Source organism: Strix aluco, chromosome 4 (assembly GCF_031877795.1).
Source record: "Strix aluco isolate bStrAlu1 chromosome 4, bStrAlu1.hap1, whole genome shotgun sequence".
NCBI classification, from domain to species: Eukaryota; Metazoa; Chordata; class Aves; order Strigiformes; family Strigidae; genus Strix; species Strix aluco.
The window spans coordinates 26867952-26893863 of record NC_133934.1 but is presented as its reverse complement, the minus strand read 5'-3'; the positions used below and the strand labels follow the sequence as shown (position 1 = coordinate 26893863).

The following is a 25912-nucleotide window of genomic DNA, read 5'->3' as shown; positions in this document are numbered from 1 at the left end:
AGCTCTTCCAGAGGGATGGTAAGACAGGAAGTTGCACAGAAGAAAAGCCACCATCAACTAATATCAGACTAACCGCCTCTCCTTTAAAAAAAAAAAAAATCCCAGTTCATAAAGCTGCGCAAGTAATAACAAATTATGACCAAAATCGATCCAGTAAACCTCTGCCTCAGCACTTCTGAATGCTGCATAGAAGTCAAGCCAAACTTCAGTCCACCTGATTGATGTTTTGAAATGGGTATAGAAATCTCTGGGGAAGGGAAGGAAAAAACAACGTTACCTTTGGGAGGACTCTTAAACTGCGGGCCCCTATTCATTAAGGCAAGCTGAGAATGTGGGTATATTCTGCTAGGTGGGTTCTGTGTGCTCCAGAGCTCTTTGCAGCCTGTTTGGGTGCTTGTCTGTCATCATCTCTGCTTCTGTATCTCAGCTGCAGAAGGTGTAGTAGGGAAACGGTATTACTGCTCAGCAGAATGAGTCTTTAGTCTTTACAGTGGCCCCTGAGCTTTTTGAGGATCTCACAGTTGTGGGGTAGTAGGGATTAACCTAGGTGTACAACGCTGGGGATGGCTGGTACAGTTCTGGGATGTTCCTGCTCAGAAGTCATTCCTGCCTCTTTGCAGTTAAATCCCCTGCAGGGTGGAAACCCAAAGCCTGGGCCACTGTGGTTGTTTCTCTGAGCATCTGCAGCAATACTGCTGTTGGGCTCTAGTAGCAGAGGTGATCTTGTCTTACCACTGCTCTCAGTAGAGGAGAAAGCTGATGGGGGAACAAGAGTTGTGGGGTGGGGAGGAAGGTGGGAAGGGTTGGAAGATGGGAGTGTGCCCTGCAGACTTGTTGAGCAGAGGGATCCACTGGAAGGGGAAGCAAAAGGAGAGTAACTGCAGCTGTGGAGATAAATGAGAACTTGACACAAACTGAGGGGAAGCTGGAATAAGCAGGAGCTTGGAAACAAGCAGGGGTGTTTGTAGTCAGTAGGTCAGGCAAGCAGGACTAGCACAAAGACAGTGACAATAAATAGGATGGACTAAGATTGAGAGTAAAGCAGCAGAAGTGAGTAGTGGGAAATTTGCCTGTGCTTGAGGCTGGGACATTATTTCACAGTTCTGAAAACTTAAAGCAGGCAAAAACAGGGGAGCTCTGGGTGAAAATCATTTAATACTGAAGTACTGCTAAGAGAAAGTAAAATCCTAGCTCAGGACTGGATTCAAGCCCTGGTGGAAGGAGATGTCTGTGCAGTGAGGGACACAGACCTAAATGCCAGTTCCTGCCCTGGTATATTTGCATCTGTAGGTATTTCTTTTAATCTCCCCAAGTTAGCGGCTCCTTTAGACTCTCAGTGCACCGGTTCCCCATGTGTTTAACTCTCACACAAGTCATCTTTAGCTGACTGAAATTTAATTCAGCTTTAATTAATGACATGGGATTGGCTGAATTGGGGTCATGGGTCCCTTGAGTCACAACTGTGCTATTGCAAGCTATGGTATTAAACACTGAGAAACCTATAGCATGTATCACCGAGATGCAGACTAGATGGTGCTGCGGGCAGCCTTGGGTTTATTGCTGCTACATCAAGAGAGGGTGGGTAGATTCAGGGCAGTACCAAGCCATCTCCATGGACCAGGAGAGGTCTTGCATGATGGGACTTGGCATGCTGCAGAGACCTTACTCTGAACTCACTCCTTGCTTGAGAGTGGATGTATGGTCCCTGCCTTAAGGGACATGAAGCCTTTTTTAAGCAATGCCATGAAAGCACATACACTTGCCATTAAGGCTCAATTGCTTCATTTTAAGATGTATGGAGCCCCTGGGTACTCAGCATTAGGCTGTAAATGTCCAATATCAGGATGCCACAGAGCTCAAGATAATGACATTAAGTGGGTTTCTTGTAGTATCTGAGATCTGGATTTCTAAAGCCTAGTGGTGCGTGTTCTTCGGTTTGCACAGCAGATTTATCCATGATACTTCAGTGTTGAGAAATCTTTAGGGGGAGGACAGCCCCAAATCTGAAGCATATATTTTTCTTCCCTACTCATAGTGTCTCTGGGACATTTTTTTCCATTTCTATATGGTGTTGTGTTACAGGGATTGTTTTTAACCACTATTTGTTATGTTGATCATTTTATATGTACATCATTTGATACACTGGACTAATTTATTGCCTAATATGATTTTCAAGCAAAAGCCTTGGAAGTAGTGAGTCTCAGAACTATTCATGAAATTGTTTCTTTATGAAACTATTTTTTTTCCTAAACAGTCACATAATTTAATGTTAACTAAGTTCATTTTTCTTATTATTTTGTTTTTAATTGCTTTTGAATTGAGATTCTGCAGGGCTAAGTTTAAATATGAAGCACATCTTCAGTTATTAACTCAGAGACAGTTGCAGTGCACTGAGAGATAGATATAGTAGCACTGTCATAATACTCAAGAGTTGTAACTCTGTAGAGCACGTTTCTTGTTTGCATGTAACTGATAAAATACCCTAAATCTAAGGTTATGGTTTCTTTTACTTTTTAGAAGTGGATTTTTGGCTCTTTCCTGAGCCTGAGAAGTTTTCAGAAAGGAGCAAAGGAGCCCATCTCTCTTCCCCCTCTCAAAATGAAAGCCAAAATGCACAACTCAGATTGGTCAAATTAATTTTTAAATTAGAATACATTCAGACTTTAATTTAATTTTACTTCTACTCTGCAAGAAAAAGACAGTCAAGTTAACCTGGTCATTTTGGCTGACATGATTCTTGGCTTTGCTTAAATTATTGATTATAGCAAGGGGAGGGACTTTGTGATGAGAACAGCATTCTCACTAATAGAAGCCTTTCACTAAATCAATTTTGACCATTGCTGCAATGCACCTTCAGGGAGTCAGAGGTTAGCAGCCTTAAGAGGAATTTTGTCTTCAAAGAGTGGATCTTTGCCATACATTTTTCTAAGCCTTTTCTTTTCATGTTTATACAGGCAGCTAAGGAGAAAAAAACCAGCATAAATATATTTCCAGGGGTTGATTTGCAGGGTGAGGGGCTATTCTGGTTCAAAGTTGAGCTGATTAAATCTTGATGTGATTGATATCTAAAGGCTTGTGGGCTGAAAGTACTGTTTCAAAAGCTTGTCTCCTGAGCAGAGTCAGTCAGAAAATACATCAATGTCTTGCAAGCTGGAATCAATTCAGTAGAGAATGCACTGTATGCACACGCTGCTGTAATTCCTGTATAGCCATCCCTCTCATTTTTTCCTGGCTTATTAGAAAACGCAGCCATTTATATGGTCAACATGTGGTGTTCCTCTGTTACATCTACCGGCAGTTGAAAAGGGGTGGCTTTTCTTTTCTCCCACCCAAAGCACCATTCCTCGTTAGACTAATTAAGTAAGTGTCTGGTTAAACATAGCACTGTGTTTTCCCATATTTGAGTTGGAAATGCTACACAGAAGGAGAATATGAAGCTGTTGGAACATGTATATAGCAAACTTAAAGGATGCTGGTAGCAGATCAGTACATGTTGAACTATACAGGAGCATCTAGTAACTGTAAGTAACACTTCTTTTCTATTTTACTTATTCCTAGCTCTGGTTGACAATGTCCCTTAGCTCTGGATATGGAATACAGTTATTGTATCTGTTAATAAACATTCTGCTCAGTGGAAGATCAGCTGGTATCTGACAGCTTAAGTTGCAGAATGCATGGTGTGCAGTTAATACTGTAATGGTATCTTTCAGAATGCTCCTCATTTCAGTAGTGAATTGACAAGTGATGTTTTAGATTTGTGATCTGTAGAACTCGAAGGTTTTTACATAGGTTTAAAATACATTATGAACCGGACTTCCAGTTTCTCCTTCACATGTCACAAATTCCTCCCCTGGGACTGCTTTATTTTCCTTGCAGTCAAAGGGAACAAAAAGTCTGTCTAAATAATATAAGAGCAGTACCCCTAGTCATTCCCTAAAGTTCAAGGTAAAGCAACTTTTGATATACCGAGTGAGGTTTTGGGGGTTAGAAATGTGAGGTGGTTTATAGCTGGCATTTGATTGGGATCTGTCAGAGAATGTTGACTAATATCTTAGACATTTTTTTTGTTCTTTTTGCCAGCCCTAAATCAATCAATTTGGCTAGGTCAGAAAAACGATCTTTTGTTGGAAAGCTGATTCACACAAAACCTTTATACAACTTCTTGTCTTCATTTGTGGAATTGTAATTAAGTAGCGTAACTGTATTTGCTTCTTACAAAAACAAACTAGTAATAAGAAATAGTGATCTAGTTTGGCTTTTGTAAAATTACTTGAAATTTAGTTCAATTTGTTTTTCTTTTGTATGCAAGCCAGCATTACTTGCCACACTGTGTAGCAGACTTTCAAGATAACATTTGGTGTTAAACTCAAATTACCTTATTTTCTTTTGTGCTTAACTAAACCAGAATAATGAGTCTCCCTTTTTTGCCACTAGAGCCTGTCAGCAGATTGACTAAGGAACTTTGTAGTCTCCTGACTGCATTAATTTCCCATGGTTAATTGTGCTGAAATGTAACCAATGCTTTTTTAACAGTGATCTGAGAAGTAGGAAGAAAACATTGGAAAAAACCTGAAACATCAGATTTCAGGGCTAAGCTTCCACTGGCATAGAATAGGAAGTTTATTTGATTTTTTCATACAGGTTTTTTTTTTCCACTAAAATGGGTGTGTTGGGCTTTTTAAAATTATACTGCCTATGCATTTTCAGGATATGTATAGAAAATAAGGCCCTTATGCAACTATCAGAATGGATGATCATTAACAGAAGATCTTTTTTTATATTTCTCTTGATTTTGTGTCATAGTTGAATTCTCACTTTCATAACCATACTGCAGATTTCTGTACTTTATACCAAGTGTATGTCTTTTATGGGAAGCTCCTCTTTCTGAAGATTATCTAATCCTACAGTTACTTCACAGAGAAAATGCAGTTTCTTAAAAGAAGCTGCTTCAGGAGTAGTGTGACATGGAAGTTGCATCATTCTCTGTTCCTCCCAGTGGCTTCTGTCCACATCGACTTTTTTGGTTTCAAGGAGCTGGTCCAGAAAACAGAGGTGCAGGCTCCAGAATGCTTAACACTTCCCAGAGGAAACATGCCTTTTTTGGGTGGTCAGGTGTCTCTAATTTGAGAGACTGTTGTTAATCTGGGATAAGCTTCAGCTGTCCAGTCATAAAATCAATTGAGCAGTGACCCAGGAAGAGTTGTGGTTTTCTAGGAATGATGCAGAGGGGTGGATTGTCTTTCAGGTCTCTCTGCTAGAAGTATGTAGAGATGCTGTCTACGTGTTCGACCAACATTTCAGGTTCACTACTTCAAATTTTGCTAACATCAAGTGCAATAACTATTCAACAGTATTTAAAAAAAAAAACCCAAACCTGACAGACAAAATCTACTGATTTAGAAGTTGCACTCCCTGCAGGCCACACTTGAAATAGTCTAGTAATATAAATTATTAGTTGTGTTTTTTTAACCTTTCTTTTTATGTTTCCAAGTATACAACAGAGGCTTTACTGTAGGTGAAGGAATATATCTAGCATTTGCACAGTAGATCTCTTGTTTTCCTCTGCTAAACCACCCCATCTGTAGACAGGGTAAGTGGACAGACTGAGCACTGGAACCAGAAAGGCTTCCAAAAGGAGAGGGGAGGGAGTTTTCAGATGTTGCTCTTTTATTATTAACACATTCATCTTACATCCTCTCTGTAATTAACACAAGAATGCTTATAGATATCATGCATTTATGAAGGCTGCAGTACAGATGAATAAGAATAAATGCTTCAGTTTACACCAAGAAACCAATTAAAAACTAAATGAAAACAAAGTTGTAAATTTTTCTTGAAACAAATACACCTTGTTCCCAAACAGGCGTCTAAAAAGAATGTGTTTTCAAAACCAAGAATCAATTTTAGGTCATTGTTTACCTTGTAGGGTTAAACTTTCATTCTAATCTTATTTGTTCAGCTTCTTTTGGAGGGAGAGACATGGGAGATTCTGTGGGTTGTGGTGAGAGTTACTTGGTTTTGGTTTTGGGTTTTTTTAATGGACAAGCTGCAATTTTCTCACAATTCCAGGAGTTGGGGATTTTAAAAGTACCAGATATCATGGGACACCATACAAAATTGTAAAAGTTTCTATCAAAAATGCTGAACACAAGTGTAAGTTCACAATAGTAGTATTTAATTTCTCTACTGTTTTAGAAGTACATTTTTTGAAAGGAATGAGCCTTGCAGCTTGAATTCTGCAATCATGAACTAACCTCATTTGGTAATACACTAAAGGTCTTTTGTGGGACGTGCTTTGTTATTTTATGACTTGCTGATAGGTAAGGTGGTGGTCAAAGTTTAGAAGAGAGAGAAAATTCTCTTTGTTTTCTGTTTCTGGTAATGTTACTGCAAAAGGGCCAATGAAAAGGCCACCAGATCAGGATATTTTGACTTAGTTATTTTTGTTTTGGTTTATCACTTTACAGATGCTATGTCAGGATTGTATGTTGTGCTGGCCACAGTCTTTTATCTGGGCTAATTCTGTTTTCAGAAGGTGGCAGGATTCACTGAGAATTCATTATCAGTGCAGAAACAGTGAATTTCTAACTAGCATCTCACATCCAGTATGTTGCCATCATCTCCCCTTTCTATTTCTGAATTTTTCTGGAATACAAATAATATAAGGGAAGCAAGACTGTAAACATTTACTGACGTAAGAGCTCTTTTGAACTGTGTTGGGAGTAATAGAAACAAAAAACAGGGCTAGCAGAAAGTGGTTGTCCCCCTATTATACCTTTCTCACTTTCAGGAATTGGTGGTTTTAGGGCTTCCAGACTTGGTATGTCATTCATGTTATCTTTTTTAATTGTTCTTGATAGACTTTTCTAACATTAATTTGTTTAATCATTTTGGGTCTCATTTATATTTCTGTCATCCACAACATCCTGTGACCATGAGCTCCATAATTTAATTGTGTTGTATGAGAAAGTACTTCCCTTTGTTATAAGATTGCTCTCCAATAATTTCATTAGGTGCCCTTTGCTTTTCTGTTATAGGAAGCAGTAAATAGCAATGAATGATCATTTCCTTTCCATCCTTGCCTTCTTCCCACCATTCATGATTTTACAGGTTTCTGTGACAACCTTCCCTCCTCTCTGTCATTTGTTTTCCAAACTTGGGAGTCCTACTATGCTCAGTATCTCTGCCTGCAGAGCAGTTTTGTCTGTCTTTGTCTTTTCTAGTCTGCTATGTCCCTTTTTATAATAGAGCATGTGGAAGTGCATGCACTAGTCCTGTGATAGTTCAACTCTACATTAAAACAGTAGGCATAAGGATTTTTGTCTTGATCGTAGTTCCTAACATAGAACTTTTTCAACTGCCAGTGCGTACCAAGCAGCTATTTTCAAAGAACTCAGTGACCTTGATCCTTCCAGAGTGGCAAAAGGATAATTAATTGCTTGCCATTGTATATGAGGATTTTAAGTAGATCAGAAGAGTAACAGTAAAGGAACTTTAAGAAATTAATAAAAACCAGAAGATGGACATCTGTGTGGTGAAGGAAACTGGAAAGTGAAGGCTGTGCATTAGAAAAACAGCTTTTGAAACCATGTGTGTCCTAATTCTGAAGGACCTCTTGGCAGTCTTTCGTTTTTGCACAGCAATAAAGGTAAGTACAACTCTAGAAAGGGAAATCTTCTCATCCTATGTAACTCTGGTTTTCCTGCTTTCCAAGGCCACCTGCAGTCCTTTGGCATGTCCACAAATTGTAACTCTTTCACCAAAGATTAGATACTGTTTTCATCCCAGGGAAGGACCATGCTCTTGCTTGTGCATTTCTTCTTTTACTGTTTGTGACAACTTGTGATGACAATCAGCTGTGTCTTTTCCATAGTGCTAATAGGTCTCGAGGGCTTGTGGTACATCATATACTAAAGATCTTTTGTGCATTGTTTTAATGTGCTCTGGCATGTTTACGTTCTCACCAAGCAGGTGTTTGTTTTGAGGGAGATCCTAGTGCAGATTTCACAATAAAGGAAAATTTGAAGTTGTTATATTCTCAGCATATGCAGTTTTAAGGAGAATTTGTCCTCAAGTTTCCAAAGTGAGTAGCTATTTTGCTAATATAGTTTGAATTGAAGGCAGTTCTAATTGCAAGTGAAATTCTGTTGTGGTTTTGCAGAATTGTATAATTCACAAAATCGTCTAGGTTGGAAAAGACCTTGAAGATCACCCAGTCCAACCATCAACCCAACATTGACAGTTTCCAACTACACCATATCCCTCAGCGCTATGTCGATTCTACTCTTAAACACCTCCAGGGATGGGGACTCCACCACCTCCCTGAGCAGCCCATTCCAATGCCTAACAACCCGTTCTGTAAAGAAATGCTTCCTAATATCCAGTCTAAACCTTCCCTGGCGCAACTTGAGGTCATTACCTCTTGTCCTATCGCTTGTTACTTCATTAAAGTGACTCATCCTGAGTTCTCTGCAACCTCCTTTCAGGTAGTTGTAGAGGGTGATGAGGTCTCCCCTCAGCCTCCTCTTCTCCAGACTAAACAACCCCAGTTCCCTCAGCCGCTCCTCGTACGACATGTGCTCCAGACCCTTCACCAGCTTCGTTGCCCTTCTCTGGACACGCTCGAGTAATTCAATGTCCTTTTTGTAGTGAGGGGCCCAAAACCGAACACAGTAATCGAGGTGCGGCCTCACCAGTGCCGAGTACAGGGGTAAGATCACTTCCCTGTCCCTGCTGGCCACGCTATTTCTGATACAGGCCAGGATGCCATTGGCCTTCATGGCCACCTGGGCACACTGCTGGCTCATGTTCAGCTGGCTGTCAGTCAACACCCCCAGGTCCCTCTCTGACTGGCAGCTCTCCAGCCACTCCTCCCCAAGCCTGTAGTGCTGCTGGGGGTTGTTGTGGCCCAAGTGCAGCACCCGGCATTTGGCCTTATTGAAACTCATACAGTTGGCCTTAGCCCATTGCTCCAGCCTGTCCAGGTCTCTCTGCAGAGCCTCCCTACCCTCGAGGAGATCAACACTCCCACCCAACTTGGTGTCATCTGCAAACTTACTGAGGGTGCACTCGATCCCCTCATCTAGATCATCAATAAAGATGTTAAACAGGAGTGGCCCCAAAACCGAGCCCTGGGGGACACCACTCGTGAGCGGCTGCCAACCGGATTTATCTCCATTCACCACAACTCTTTGGGCCCGGCCATCCAGCCAGTTTTTTACCCAGCAAAGCGTGTGCCCATCCAAGCCATGAGCTGCCAGTTTTGCCAGGAGAATGCTGTGGGAAACGGTGTCAAAGGCCTTACTAAAGTCAAGGTAGACAACATCCACAGCCTTTCCCTCATCCAATAAGCAGGTCGCCCTGTCATAGAAGGAGATCAGATTTGTCAAGCAGGACGTGCCTTTCATAAACCCATGCTGACTGGGCCTGATCATCTGGTTGTCCATTATATAACTTCTAATGGCAGTCGAGATGACCTGCTCCATGACCTTTCCTGGCACCGAGGTCAGACTGACAGGTCTATAGTTTCCTGGGTCCTCCTTGCTGCCTTTCTTGTAGATGGGTGTCACATTTGCCACCCTCCAGTCCAATGGGACTTCCCCAGTTAGCCATGACTTCAGGTAAATCATGGAAAGCGGCTTGGCGAGCACATCTGCCAACTCTTTCAGCACCCTTGGGTGTAACCCATCCGGTCCCACAGACTTGTGTGCATCCAAGTGGTGTAGCAGGTCTCTGACCACCTCCTCTTCAACTGTGCTGACCTCATTCTGCTTCCTCTCCCTATCTCCCAGCTCATGAGGCTGGGTGTCCACGGACCAGCCAGTTCCACTGCTAAAGACTGAGGCAAAGTAGGCATTGAGCACCTCAGCCTTTTCCTCATCCTTAGTTACCATGTTTCCCTCTGTATCCAGTAAAGGACGGAGATTTTCCCTAATTCTCCTTTTGTTGTTAATGAATTTATAGAAACATTTTTTATTATCCTTAACAGCTGTAGCCAAGTTGAGCTCTAGTTGCGCTTTGGCTCTCCTAATGTTCTCCCTGCATAACTTCATTGCATCTTTATAGTCTTCATGAGAGACCTGCCCCCTCTTCCAAAGGCAATAGATTCTCCTTTTGTTCTTGAGATCCAGCCAAAGGTCCCTGTTTAGCCAGGCCGGTCTCCTTCCCTGCCTGCTTGTTTTTCAGCACACGGGAACAGCCTGCTCCTGTGCCTTTAAGACTTCTCTCTTGAAGTATGTCCAGCCTTCCTGGACTCCCATATCCTTCAAGGCAGCCTCCCAAGGGATTTTGTTAATCAGTCTTTTGAACAGGTCAAAGTTTGTCCTCCGGAAGTCTAAGGTGGCAGTTTTACTAACCCCTCTCTTTGTTTCTTCAAGGATTGAAAACTCAATCATCCCATGATCACTGCACCCTAGACAGCCGCCAACCTTTACTTCCCCCACAAGCTCTTCCCTGTTCACAAGAAGCAGGTCCGGGAGGGCACCTTCCCTGGTCGGCTCACTCACCAGTTGTGTGAGGAACCTCCTGGATTGTTCCGTCTCTGCTGTGTTGTGATCCCAGCAGATACCCAGGAGGTTAAAGTCCCCCACAAGAACAATGGCAAGTGACCGCGAGGTTTCTCCCAACTGCTTATAGAAAGCTTCATCCACCTCACTGCTTTGGTTGGGGGATCTATAGCAGACTCCCACAGCAAGATCTGCTTTACTGGTCCTTAACCTAATCCAAACACTCTCAACCCCGTTATCACTATACTTGATTTCTGAGCTGTCATAGCATTCTCTTACATACAGGGCCACTCCACCACCTCTTCTTCCCTGTCTATCCCTCCTGAAGAGCTTGTAGCCATCGATTGCAGCACTCCAGTCGTGTGAGGCATCCCACCACGTTTCTGTTATAGCTACTATGTCATAGTTCTCGTGCTGCATCATGGCCTCAAGCTCCCCCTGTTTGTTGCTTATACTCCGTGCATTGGTATAGATTAATCCCTCCCTTTTTCTATCTGAAATGCTTGTCCACCATAGGATTCCAGTTCTGTGTTAGGTTTGTTTCTGGCTACTGTTTGCTAGCAGTGTTTTGCATCCTGATTTACCAGGATGATTGGTGACATTGTTATTTTTCTGAATTTTCTTCTAATTCTTTTTAGTGGTTGTGTCAGAGATACCATTTCTATCTCCTTAAACATAGATTTCTGAATCTAGCTTCAGTTATGTGTATAAATCCATCTCTGAAAAATAAATACAAAATTTTAGTGCTGAAGTAGATATGAGAATGAAAATAATGGTATTTCTAATGCTAGATGGATGCTTTCAAAGATGATTAACATCCCTGAGTTTGCTTAATATCAAAAGATATCTGGACATTATGAATAAAGATTTAATAGAAAGTTTATACCAATGTAGTGATGTGAAATACTTAAACTTCTGGGCTATGAGAGCCCCGTGTGCGCTATCATCATGCTTCCTTCTCTCACAGAGGGGTGAAATACAACCAGCTCCCCTGATGCTTGCATCTGCTGTCAGTTCATAAAGCCTTCCCATTGTAGATGCTATACATTGCGCTTCATGAATGGCTCTATGCATTGTGCAAGAGAAGACTTGGTTCAACTGAAGCAAGATTACTTTTGAAAAGGTTAAAGCTGGTTTTTTTTTAAAAAAAGAAGGCTCAAAGCTTGAAGGCTGGGATGTGGAGCTGAGTTCACATCTTACAGGGCCTCAACAGAGCCTTCAGCTGCCTGATGTGCCCAAGCTTCTCCCTTAACATCTTTCTTTGCAGGCAAACTGTAGGCCTGGTGGGCCAATGTGTTGTTTCCTATGCTTGTGCAATATTTCATGCTTATGCACCTCTGAGTGGTAGATGGTAAGAGTGGATTTTCACCATAATAACTTCTTCTCCCTTACCTGCTGTACAGTAGCAACATGAAATGAATTTGGAAGAGGGGAAACATTAGGTCTTCGGCTTCTATGTTGGAAGCAAAAGGAGCCTTTGGTTTGTCTTCTAATGCACATTTGACTACGGCTTTAAAGTGGCAAACTTATGCATTATATAGATCGTTGAAAGTAACATTCTGGCTTTTACTGATAGTACTAAACTCACTAAATGGGGTAGGATGGGATAGGAATTACTTTCTTTGCCACATCAGGAAGAGCTGCCCTTTGTATGGGATGGAAGGGGACTCTGGCACTGGAGGACGGTGGCTGGTTTCTGTCTGTATACCTTGATCTTGTGGTTGGTGTTTGGGAGCCTGCACAGATCCTAGGAGGTACACAGGGTCTGGGCATGACTCTGGGCAAGTTATGTAATGCATCTCAGACTTCTCCTCCTACCTCTGCCCAGCTTTGTTTAAAATGGGGCTTGCACTCTCTTGCCTCACAAAGTTCATATGGAGATAAAGTTGTTGTTTTCATGGAGTCCTAGAGCATCTGCCATGCTGTGTGTGGAGCCGTGCATCCGCATGGACTGAGGGATGAACAGAGTTTGCGTCTGAAATGGGAAATGGCTGTTCTTGCAGGTTTTGTTTTTCTTGAAATACAACATTCAATTTCAGAGAGTAACTCTGTTGTAATTCAATTTTATGTTCTGTTTTCACTGAATCGTTAAATTCAGGAAAAGGTTTTTCTAATGCATTTGCACAGTGCTGTAAATGAAGCTGTCAAAAGCAGCTTTAGTCAAGCCACCATTTGAATTGTATGTCTGTGCCATTGGCCAACGTCGCTGGCTCTTAATTAGCCAATCGTATGCACAAAACTCACTAATAAGTATTTCTTTATGATTTCAGACTGTATCAGTATATTTATGCAGTATGTTTTCCAGAGAAGTATAGTCCTTCCTTTCTCTACATTGTTTTCTCCTGGTCAGTAGGTTTTATCATATTTTAGATAAAGAAAATTATCATTTGCCTAGTAGCTGACTTCTAATGCAAATTTCTTTTTTCTTCAGTTGCTATTCTAAAGGGAGAAGAAAATAGTGACTGCTAGTCAGATTCCTTCTTCCAGCTCTGTCTTACTACTTACATCATTCAGATTAAAGAGACATTCACTAACGTCACCAAATTTAAACTTGAGGCTCTTTCTATTCCTCAGTTGAAACAAATCTGATAAAGAGTGTGCAGTCCAAGCCTGTTGCCATTCTTTAGCATCAGGACTTGATGGCAAGTATATCATAAGTAAGGGGATAAGATCTGTTCATCTGTCTTTCGTGGCGTCTGTCAAGTTAAGTAAGCACCAGCTACTAGCAGAAGGTCTAAGGGAGAAGGGACCCACTTGTGTCCACAGCCAGTTCCAGCAAAACGGAGAGCTACAGGTCGGGAAATACTGAACTCTGTAATGTTTGATGCTTGTAAAACAGAGTTTTACTTGGAAATAAAGCATTATGGTGCAGCAATTCCCATGTGGAGAGTTGAGGCTGTTGAGGTGACCATATTGCTGTATGCCACACATTGGTGCAGCATCTCCTCGTGCTCTGCAGGCATCTTGCATCTTGAAGTCAGAAAGACATCTGTGTGTAACTGCTTTTTGTGTCAGTATTTATAGACTGAATCTTTCTGTTCTGTGTGATTATTCCAGGTTATATTTGTTCATTGCCTGACATGAAGTCGCTAATGGTCTCTTCTGTGGATGGTTTGACACTTAACATATCGATTTGTTTTGATGGGACAGGAGAATCAGGCTCTTTATTTTAGTAGAGAAATACATAAATTCAGAGCTGTTACCAAAGTGATTTTCCCTGTTTTTCTGCTGTTGGTGAGACAGATAAATTTTGTGGGGGTAAGGAAGGCTGGACTCAGCGCATGTGCACATTGCTTGTCTTGGGTGTGCTGTGCAGCATGTCTACTGGTGCAACAGTGCATGTGCAGGCTTTGCTGTGTGAGTCCAGCAGTCCCTTGACTGCAATGGATGTTTAATTTTTCTTATTTGGACCAGACAAAAACCCCCTTCTAAAACAATACAAAGTAGTTAAATAGGGTATGAACCCGAACACAGGATCATACGCTGCAATCCTACTCTCTGTGGGGAAAGGCATGGGAAGAAGAGATACTGTGCCAAAAAAAACACCCCAGAAAAGCAGATGCAGATTGCTGCTGGACTGCTTCAGCCCTGAAAGCTAACTCGCAAGACCATTTTTAGTGATTTGCTAATGAGCAGGAAGATACTGCTCTGGATGAATTATTTGTTGCTCAGAGCCCTCCATGGTGAGGAGGTCCTTTGGGGCACAATCCCACAATGTGCAGTCACGGTGGATTTAGACCAAGTTAGAGGTACACACTGCTGTGTGTTGCACTGTTATTATTTTTAAGTAAAAGCTTTTGCCATCTAGTGGAAAGAATAGAGAATTAGCATTTCAAATAAGCAAGAAACCCACTAATACTGATTATATGCAAAGTGTATTTATAAGCAGAAGTAACTCACTCGCTAGAACAGTAGCAAATTGTTCTGACTTCTGTGGAAATTAGTTGGTAGAAATCTTCTGAGGTAATGGTGCGTTTTGATCTCATAGTATTTGAGGCTGTTATTTAAGCACAAAGTTGGTGAAAACAGCATTCATTTGTACACTGTTCTTGCTGATTTGGGACTCCTTTTCATTCCACCCTGGAGTGTACCTGCCTGTTCCTCCCTGAATCTTGGGCTTGGCTACTGTGCTTTGAATGCCTCTGTGGTAGCTCACTCCCCCCACCAGCTGGATGGGGAAGAGAATTGGAAGGGCAAGAGTGAGAAAAACTCATGAGTCAAGATACAGACAGCTTAATAAGTTAAGAAAAAAACCCAAAACCAAGTGATGCAAACACAATCACTGACAACCTCCCACCAGCAGATGCCCAGCCAATCTGTGGCTGGTGGCAGAGGGAGAAACAGAGGTCTTGGTCCTGAGCAAGCACTGCTCAGCAATAGCTAAACCACTGGTGTGTTTTAGACACTTATTTTGGTCACAGATGTAAAGCACAGCACCTTACAGACCACTATGAAGAAAATTTAACTACATCCCAACCAGACCCAGTACAGCCCCTTAACTGCCCAACTCACCTAATGTTTATCAGCCCCCTAATCAAGAGATGGGAGGCCTTGTCACACAGTAAAGTTTGTGCAAGAGCTGCAGGATGTGCCTCCACTACAGCACTTTCAGGTAGCGATTCCTCAGCCTTTGCACCAGCTGAGGTGGTCCTTCCTCTATGTCTACCATTTTATGTTGTCACCACTGCTCCACCTGGCTAAGCAGCCACCCTCCTCCAGGTGAGATGGGTCTTCCCAGAGCCTGGCTTCTTTGTGGTCCACAGCTTCTGCCACACAGCCCCCCTTGAGACAACAGTTCAGGTCACCTCCAAGTCTTCCTTCGCTGGACTCTTCTTGTTTTGTGGCTGGGTGGTTTTGGTTGGTGAACAGGCTAGTCTTGTTCTTAACTATTTTTGGCCCATTTTCCAGGAAGGAGCACATGGACCTTTGCTCATGGTCTTTCTGTGGCACCTTTCCCTACTGCTGCCACTATTAGTAACAACTCCTGTAAATGCAAGGTGCAATGCTGGTTTCTCATGTCTACAGCTCTGGACCTCAGGCTGTATGGCCCCTGAGCAGACACCTCACAGAGCCCCAGAATTCTCCCACATAAGCTGGACAGGTAGTACCATCCTCAGTACTCGTCCAGGGCTGTCATCAACAGTTTTTCTGAACTTCTCTCCTGAAGTCACTTGCCCTTGGTTTTCTTTGATTATTGTCCTAGTACTTCGGTCCTTATGTCTACAGCTTAGGGTTTGGTGATTGAAAGGGAGGAGAAGCCAGGACATCAAAACAAGTGGGTTAGCGGTGTGGGTTTTTTCCTGAATGCTGACAAATCTGCTTTCCTTTCTCTTCCTTAAGATTTGTCATCTCTGCTTGAATGCTTTGTATGCCTGTAGTAACTCATGATTTATACAGCAGGACAAAGATCACATCACATGAAAAAGATAGTACAGGCAGTTCATCCCAAGCTTCCTTAGGATTTTTAAGAATTCAGTCTTTTCTGATTATGGCTTACATTACAGTTGATCAAAATGACAATTCATTTTGGCACAGATTGTGTCTGGTTATGTGTATGCCTGTAAATCCAAGATTTCAGCACGTTTTTCTGGAACCTGTTTGAGAATCTGCCTCTCCCCAAACACATGCGGCTGGTTCAGTGATTCGGCAAGGAGGACAACAGGGTTGTCATGACAACCAGTTGCATGCTGTGAGAAGAGACGATGCCAAATGACCAGCTTCTGGCTGTTTATCACTCCTCATTGAGTAATGTTCCCCAAATTAGACAGGCTTGTCTGATTTATAATTACTTGTCCTAGTGGCTTGCATTTTTGCTGCATTTATTTCTGAGATTGCATTCATGCTTCTTGCAGTGATGCTTAGGTGATACTACCTGCTGACCATTATTGTTGTGAATTATGAGAGTAGGTGGTACCAGTGATTATGCTATAGTGTGTGCAAAGTGAGGAGAAAATTTGTCTTTGGCATCTTTGTTTTTGTTAAACTCGAGCAATTTAAACTTGCACATTAAGCCCACTGTGGAAATAAATGGGATAAAAATTTTCAAGGCCTGTGTTATTTCTACTGTGCTATTTAATGGAGAGTGCTCCTTTAATTTTGTTTGCCTTCACTCATTAATACATGTCTTCCCCTCCCTTCCAATGCCTGCCTTGATCTCAATGAGCATATGGGGTGGGGGAGGAATATGCTCCCTTTAGGAGCAAATCCTGGATCTGCTGAAGTTATTGACATCTTCTCAAGAAGATTAAGTTTCTGTGGCTTTCTTTTCCCTTTGGTTTTTCTTTTATTCAGGCCCAGAAGGCAGAAGGAAGATATTTCAAGATTTTGGAAGTTCAGAGGAGGAAAAAACACTTTCCCCCATCCCTTTCCTTTTTAATAAAACCTTTTTATCCTCCTGTCTTCCAAGTTCCTTTCTTGTGCTTCTCCTTGTGTGCCCAGAAGGACAGCATCTGTAACATGCACATGATACCGTGATCTAGCTCTTTCATTATGCTTCATCCCAGCAGTGAAGAAGGCCATCAGATTTGAAGCTAGTGGTTTCCCATTGCTGCCTGAACGCTAGGACAAGATATTGTTGGGTCCTGTCACCATCCCATTCATTGCAATTTTTGACGTAGGAAACTTTGGTGCAGATCTCTTATTTACAAACAAGGTGCATTTCAGTTTGAACTCCTTCATTGACATTGTGCATCTACTGCTGGAATGTGACCAATGGAAGGGCCAGAGAGTCAGAAGTGGATTTAGAGATTTATTATTGGCCAGATTATTTTTCTAGATTTGGAAAACTCTGAAAGTGTTCCTGTTTGGATCATTGTGCTTCCAGCCTGGATGCTGAATGCTCCTTTCAGTTAACTTTTCACTGTGAAAATACACTTTTGAGACGGTGGTAGATAATCAGTGTCTAGATCAAATCCTGTGTTTGGATGGTATCCCTTTTCTTCAGAGGATCCTTTACAGAATAAAAATTGTTACGAAACAGTCCTAAGATTTGCGATAACTAATCTAGGAGTACAAAAAACATGAGATCCCTCATCTTTATCTCTCTACAGTATGGGTATTTTATTTCTTAACCTATTTAGATAATGCAGATCAAGTGCTTGCAAGTGTTGTTGAGCCTTGCAGACAAGTGGTCTCACTTGGTCGTTCTGCTACCACTCAGTGAAAGGAGCCCACCTTAGATGGAAAGACTGACTGAAAATCAGGCACTTCCACTAATTCCAGCGGAGCTGCATTTGCATCAGCTGGAGGCTGTGCATTTACATGTGCTGCTCTTCCAAGTAGGCTAAATGAGGCCTATATGTGGAAATGAACCCCTTAAAAAGCAAAACACATACATCCCTTTAATGACACAGTGATACCTCTCAGATTGCACTGAACGTATTTTCTGTTTTACTATGAATCTACCTTGCTGCTCTCCCAATTTTCCGAAAAAGTGCTTTTAACCTGTTAAATAGCACAGTTAAAATTGTCCTGTGACATAGGTGCTATTACTCTGCACCCTGAGTTCAGAATTTCCAGCACTCTGATGGCTCTGTACAGCACTTCTTACGGTCTCTGTTTTGAAGTCATGTATGCTGCCAACCTTGAGGCCTTTGGGGCTCTGGTTCTTCTTATTCAAGAGTACTCTTCTTGGCCATAATTTAGTGCCCAGCCATGCTGGTTGGTGGGATTTGTTTTCACCTGAAGAAGAGCTGTGCATCCAAAATACATGTCTGTTTTTCCAAGTACATCTCCCAGTTCAATACAAAATGTATTGCATTACACCTGTTGCTTTGCTTAAGAGTATTTTGTTCGGGAAGTAGGTTTGCTTGGCCTTTAGTGAACCAGGTTTGAGGTTCTCTGGTTCCCTCGTGCGCAAGGACTTAAGCCGAGAGGCACTCACTCTTTGGTCTCCATCCCCAGCACCTTACTTGTCATCACCACCAAGTTCTCTTTGAAGTGGACATAACACCTGGTTGCTCCTTTTATCCATTTTTGTTAGTTTACCTAAATGAAAGCAGAAAGTTTGTTTATAAAAGCCTATTTTAAATTATATTTTTTGCTCCCATACAGTTTCATTGCTGGTACATTTTTCCTTGAGGTGTCAATTATCAGCTTTTCTTTCTATCACATAATGTGATCTTTTTCTTCCAGTCCTAAGTAATGTATAAATACACTAGTCATCTTACCTTCAAAAAGGGAAGGAGCTAAATTATGTTCCTTCCAGGGGTGCTGAGGTTTGTTATTGAAATGTTGTGGTATATTTCTAATCTTTATCAAGAAGAGATCCTGATTAATTTAGCACAAGCACAAGGTCATACAACCAGGTTTTAGTACTAGACTGGTAATAAACCAAATTATGACAATGGTGGGTGGAGTATTTGGTTTGTTTTATGCTGATAAATACACATTTTGCTACAAACAATGGAGAAACCAGTTTCCTAGATAAGAGAATTTAGGAAATCAAGCGTCTGGTCAATACTCTTCCATCTCACCTTTGTTATAACACCAAATCAGCTCTGATTGAACATTTTACTTCAGTGTAGTTCTTTCTAAAAAAAAGATGAGTAATTATTGTCTCAAAACTTTAATATGACTTGCTGCTAGATTAAAATATATTGTGCTGTACCTTTGCATTCCTGCTTTACGGAAAGGGCCTTCAGAGCGCCTACCATTCTCTATCCATCTGTATTTGCTTCTCAATGACTGCCTTCAGTCTTCAGTGAAAGGGATGTCTAGTTGTGCCTGCAGAAGAAAGCCTGAACTAGCTAAAAGCTGCTTCAGCTTCATGGCATTTAGTCTCTCTGATTATGAAATATCCACAAATTACATCAGCAGAGAATGGTGCTGACAAAGTCGGGAGTGGCAGCTGGAAAGCTGCGCTGTATTTAGATGCAGAGTATACTATTTGCATGTGTTGTGATGCCACTGATACAAATTGTGCTTGGTGAGTGTTAACCTTGCCTTGCATGGGATGCCTGTTGGGGGAACAGTTTGTGGCATTGCAAAATGATGGAAAAATAAGTGGTCTCCATTTACTGTACAAGTTTGTCTGCTGCAAAAGATCCTGCTGTAGTTTTAATTTCTATTTAATTGAAGAAGGGCTAAAGAGTAATTCATAATGGCAGCGATTTGGTTACTATCCTTTTCCCTGAAACAGCAATAAAAGTGGTAAAAACTCTTTTGCCAAAGGACATGGTTACCAATTACATGTGCTCTTCAGAGAATTATTTATATTGTTTATTACCATCTCTTTTCAATATTGTAACCGTTTCCTAGATCAGCCTCAGATAGTAAAATAATTTTAACTTGAAATAAAAATGTAATTACTAAAATTTCCAATTATTATGGCAAACTTAATATCTGAACCATAGCGAGAGCATGGAATTTATCACTGCTCTATATCAGATGACTGGCAGAGGCTGACATTTGGAGAAGTGAGTTACGAACAGCAATATGGGCTTTATTATTATTATATGGGCTTTATCCTGTTTTCTTTGGAATACAAAATGTATTCACCAAGCTCTCCCAGCCAGAATTAGCAGTTAAATACGGTGTGTTTATGTTTTTGTGGAGGTACATCTCTGTTGCTAGGTGTTTCAAAAAAGTGAATTAATAGTTTCATTTTGTGTAACAAACTTCATTTTTCTAGTATTTTTGATGTTTTAACTGCTCTCCTCAGTTATAATGATACTGGGATGAAGGGTCTATTTGTATTTTTCTATTACAGGCTCCATGTTTCAGCCATTGAGACAAAAATCAGACACAAGCATTTATTCCTGAGTGAAACTTGACCAGACAATTTCAGAAAGTGGGAATCTCTTCAGACTGTTTTACTCCTTTGTACATTTATTAAAAGTTGAAACAACTATTTATACCTTTCTTAGAAATATTTTTTTTTTCTTTTGTACTTTTCTAAGGCCTTACTGGCTTTTTATTTTAATTTTTAAAGAGAGATGGCTAACATAAATTCCCTGTTTGGTTTTAAAAGGGAATGGTAAAGCATTGCAGGTACTGCCCCCCCCCCCCTTGGGCTCTCACTTCTGATTATTTCTTTTTTTTCATCATTTTCCCATTCTTTTAAAAATGTTCCTATCATAGCTGTGTTGCTGAGTCTCTGAAGAGATGAAGTGGAGGCTGCATGGGGTGCAGCAAGGGGGTTCCTCTCTCAGAGTTCTGCAGAGACCAGTGCCAAAGGTTTTTGGGGAGCAGCCCTGTGCCCCAATGTGTTGGACCTCATGAGAAGGGACTATGGCACCAACTCTACGCAAGCTTTAGGTAGAGAGGAAAGATCTGGTTTCCTGAGGGACTTATGAGGTCCTGGTGTAGGAAGGTGGCGAGGGCAAGAAAGCCCAATGAAGTCCACTCTGTGTTTTTTAGTTTTCCTCAGATGAAGTTAGCTTCTTGTCTTAAATCACATCTTTCATGTTTTCATGTAATCTTCTATTTTAGTCCTCAGAATCCTCTACCATGTCTTTTTTACTGTCATGTTTTTTCACCAGAATTGGCCCATGTTTCTTCCATAATAACATCCCCATGTATAGCCAGTTTGGGGATCTTTTCCCCGTATGGACAAGGCTTTAATCATCTGTCTTTAGTGAAACAAAACTCCAAAGAAAAAATATCAGTCCTCTACCTGAAAGGAAGTTGTAGCGAGGTGGGTGTTGGTCTCTTCTCCCAAGTAACAAGCGGACAAGAGGAAGCGGCCACCAGTTGCACAAGGGGAGGTTTAGATTGGATATTAGGAAAAATTTCTTCACCAAAAGTGTTGTCAAGCATTGGAACAGGCTCCCCAGGGAAGTGGTTGAGTCACCATGTCTGGAGATATTTAAAAGATGTGTAGATGTGGCACTTAGGGACATGGTTTAGTGGTGGACTTGGCAGTACCAGGTTAATGGTTGTACTCTATGATCTTAAAGGTCTTTCCCAATGTAAACAATTCTGTGATTCTTTACCACCTGTCCTTTCACATGAATCTGCCTGCAGAAGACCAGCTGTGAACTTCTAACTATGTTGACCTTTAAGCTGGGCAGCGCTGTGTTTCAGAAGTCGGGTGGTGACAGCTCACACTTATCGTAGGCACATTTCCAGGTAGCAGCTTACTGATGAGGACTTGCCAGCACATCCATGCCAGTGTGGGCAGATACGGGATGAGTGCCAGCCTGCCTCGTAGTGATGGCTCTCATGCACCCTGTGTTCAGACAGGGATAGAAAGTGAGGTGAAGGATCAGCTGCAAGATGACTGCCCAGTCTCCTGTGATGAAGGCTGACTTTGGACTTCATCTCCAGAGTGTATGTAGGCAGTAGAGCCACCCTGTTCAGTAAGGTCTTTCTCCAGAAAAAGAAACGGCTTTCAAAAGTCTTCAGTGCTGTGTGAATCTGCATGACCTGGGTAAAGATATACCTCATTCCTGTGCAGAGTTTTGAGTTGTTTACATCTTAAAATAGTCTTTCCACTGATAAGAATTTGACTCTTTCTTGCTGTAGAAAGACAATTTATACAGATAATATGAATCCAAGTTTCTTAAAGAATCCCAGTGTCTGCTTTCTCATACAGCTTAGCTACAGTGGCTCTTTTATTCTAGTTCAGTATTGGTTTTCTTACTCCTTTTGCTTTGTGCATTTTATGTAAGAAATGTCTTACAGTATAGCCTTTCAGGTAATCCAACCCCAATACAAAAAGATACATCAGTTTTGTGAATCATGCTCTAAATTTCTGTAGCAAGCCATGCTTTCTGTATTATCAGAGCAATGATACTTTCAAACCCAGAAACTTTATGAGCAATCATCTGATCCTGGTTCATTGACCTTTCATCAACAAATCAGTAAAGAAGAGCATGGAAAGGCCAGGAGATGCCAGGTACAACTTCACCTCCTGGGGATGACTGGGAGGGAATCAGAGAAAAGTTCCTGATCACCATGAATCATCTGCCACTGAGGAAGAATGGCAGACTTAGTCATCCACAGACCAGAAGGAACCATTTCCATGTAACATCTTTACCTCTAAAACCTTGCAGACATAAAGAGTTCTCGGTTTCAGATGAAGAAGTCTGATGTGTTCAATTCTATTTCTTCTTGGGTTTGTTTCATGCAAGTTGTTTGATGCCGTGTCAACAGAATTGAATCGATGTACAGATACCTGCTTCGTTTCTCCCACATCTTGTGGCTGTCACTTTCTCTTCTACAAGAAGATTTGGATTAAAAAGGCCTGAATGTAACAGGATATATGTCAGTCTGGTGCCTTCATTTTGTTCTGGGCACCAAACACTGCCCTCATAAGGGACCATTTTTACACTGGCCCATGCAACAAAAATTAGATGCTTTGACTCAGTGTCATGCTATTGAACAGGAACATGCTATTGAACGGTAAATTTATTTTACTACCTGTAATTCCATATTCAAATAAAGAAAAGCCATCGGTGTCCTGTAGTAGGTCTGTGATGTCATAAGCACATTCATCTGTCCTGTCAGATTGTGTAAGTTGACTCTTATCTTTCTTGTGCTGGCATCTCTTGCAATGGTTCCTTATCTTTCACTGGCACACCAAGTGCTTTCATCTGTTAGAACAGTCAGTGAACTAGGGAGGTTTTCCCGTTCATGCCAACAGGAAATCACAGCCTGTGAAAAGGTTATCCCTGCCAGGCTCTCCAGTACTGAGGTGCGTTTGCAAGTGGGCTGGAGGACACACACATTTCATTTTCTACAGGTAGGTTTGCACAACTAGCACGAAGAATGGCGTTTCAGTATGAACACATGCAATCTGGCGCTATCCTATTCAGCCATGCTTATCAGATAGTCTGAGGTCAGTACCTCTGCACAAGGAGTACCTGGGCACCAGCAACATGCATCTTGTGCACAGACATAAATCATAGTCGTTTTGTGTGGAAAATGCACATCTTTGAATGTCCTGAGCTGTATTAATTTTATTAACACAGCTGTATTATAGAAGTTGTATTAATAAGTTTTCAAAGTAAGTATTACTCAGCTAGGTGATATTTTCTTATCCCAGAGTGCTCCCAGCTGTTTTACATGATTTCCTCTCTTGTATTCTTTCACATACAAGATAATTTCTTTTCTTCTAACTAAATGTTGCAGAAATGTTCTTGTTTTAAGTCTCTGGGTTAACAGTTTTCTTTTTGCTGTGAGTTTTGTCTGCTTTTACTTCAAAGTAATTTCTGTTTAGGTCTTTCTTGTACTGCATGTCGTTACAACAGTAAATAACAGTATGTTGGTTCCTCTGCATCTCTGGTTCCTCTTCATCTTTGGTTGATTGTGTTGAAAGGAGTAATGCAGCCATAGCATAACACTTTGCTAACTGTATATTTGAATATGTGTGTACACATGTGTATGTTGAAGTATGGTTGTTTAATACTGTAAACTGTATGAACCTGAACTGATCTGAAGCTTTGCCTCTCTGCATAATAAAGGCTTATTATTTTCCTATTCTGGCATGCACTGAAAGGCCCAATATGTAAGTTTTATGAACACTGTCATTATCGTGATATTTTGAGTTCTGTGAACCAGTTATTTAAACTTACCTGTGTGTATCTGGACTTGCAGATGTTGCCACACATACTTCAGTGTGATGTTTAGGTATTTGATCTTTGCATATCACTTTTTGCATGATGCAGTGAAATTATTGGAAGTGTTTTGCTTCTATTTTCCTTTTATATGGTTGAGAAGAGTGCAACTGAGTTGTTCAGCTGGAAAACAAAAATGGGCAGGGTCAAAGATGAATGGGCTTTAAAACATGTAAGACCTTGGAGTCAGGAACTACGTACTTGAGTGCAATAGAGGCTACAGCGGGGGACATTTACATGGGGGTGTTTAGAATATTTGGGAATTTCTGGAACTGATTATATGAATGTTGCTGATTTCAGATATTGGGCCAATATTAAGGCTCTTCATTGAATTTAAGTGTGATGATATGGTCTAGTTTTTCTTCATGGAATTTGCTCAGATTAGACCTCAAGTGGTAAATCAGTAATTTAAGAACGCTAAGTGGCTCAGGGGAAGAAATAGTCTGGTTTGTGCCATGGAGTGTAATAGTTATTTCAAATTATCATGCCATTTGTGTGTGTGTATGTGCATAAATGTGGGTAGCAGAAGTGAGAGAGATTCAGAAATAAGTAACCGTGATAAAACACCTAGTAAGAAAGAAGCTTCTTACTTAGAAAGTTCTAATTCAAGAAGCTTCTAATTCAAAAAAGAGATTAAGAACAGCAATGTAACAACATGTTATTCATCTGTCGTCCGCTCAAGGTGTTTTGAGGACTGTCTTTGAAGGTTGGAAACATGTTGCATCATGCTAGATAAGCTACAGCTCATTGGTATGGTGCTTCCTTTATTCTTGAGTTTTTTTCTTGCTAGCTCAGTTCACTGTGCTGGTGTCAGCCTTCATCATGTCTGCTCAAGTGCTGGTGGAAACATCAGTCCAGGAGGTTACGTGTTTCTCCCTGCACCTTGATGGTCCTTGGAGTAGACCATATCAGCTGGTTAACAGCACATACCATAATGACACCACCAAAGCAATTTAGCTGGGAAGTTTAGAAGAGCACTGACTCCCTCCCCTGCTTCTGGAAAGCATATATCCAGCAGAAGGTAACTGCCCCTGCTAGGGTGCAGCTGGTTTGCACACAGGTGATACCCCTGCCTTTCTAAAAATCACTGCATGCTCTCCACCAGTGACATCACTTATGTGCATCTATAATCCCACGTAAATCTGCGAATGTCTCTAATTACAATATGAATTGCTGTCGCGTTCTTAAGTTAGTAGGAGGTTTTTCAATAGAGCCAGTATTTCATCTCTCTGTTGGCACTGTGGATGAGTTTTGAATTTTTTTCCTACCCCATTATAAACCCAACTGAAAACATTATGTTTGTTTGTGACAGTTGGGGTGTGAGTAAACTGATCGCTCAGTTCTGTTCTCATCATTTTGAATAAGCTGCCTTTTAGATGTTGTAAATAAACTCAATGCAGTTTAATTGGGATGTGGGGCGTTCAGTTTTGATAAGCTGATTTTGATTAGCAGAAATACAGGCTCTGCTACCATGCATTGATAAGGGAGGGTACTATGATAAAGAGGATAGAGTACACCACAACTCCAAATATTTCCTTATATGCTATGATTCAATGTACTTGAAGCTAAACCTTGTTACGAGAGCTAGTTTATTGATGGTATTAGATGGCTGCCATATTAGAACAGCTCTTTGGTAAGTAGTTTATTTTTTCCCTCTTTTTATAGGCCAAGTCAAACCAGGCTTTGTCACCTTACTTCGAGCCTCAGTAATTCCATATGTTTTTCTGGTGTTCGTTTACACAGAAACTGTACAACAGCAGTACCAGCTGTGCATCACTTGCATCAGGTGCAGACCCATGGAAGAACTGTTCATGTCTTAGTAACATTGATTCATTTTCTCCCCCCTGC

At 41.2% G+C, this 25912-nt stretch overlaps 1 protein-coding gene across 12 annotated transcripts in view; it reads left to right on the top strand.

Annotated features, from left to right (window-relative positions):
- The window catches only part of APBB2 (amyloid beta precursor protein binding family B member 2), a 209426-nt gene that overhangs the window by 111981 nt on the left and 71533 nt on the right, over positions 1–25912 (top strand). The window lies entirely within an intron of this gene.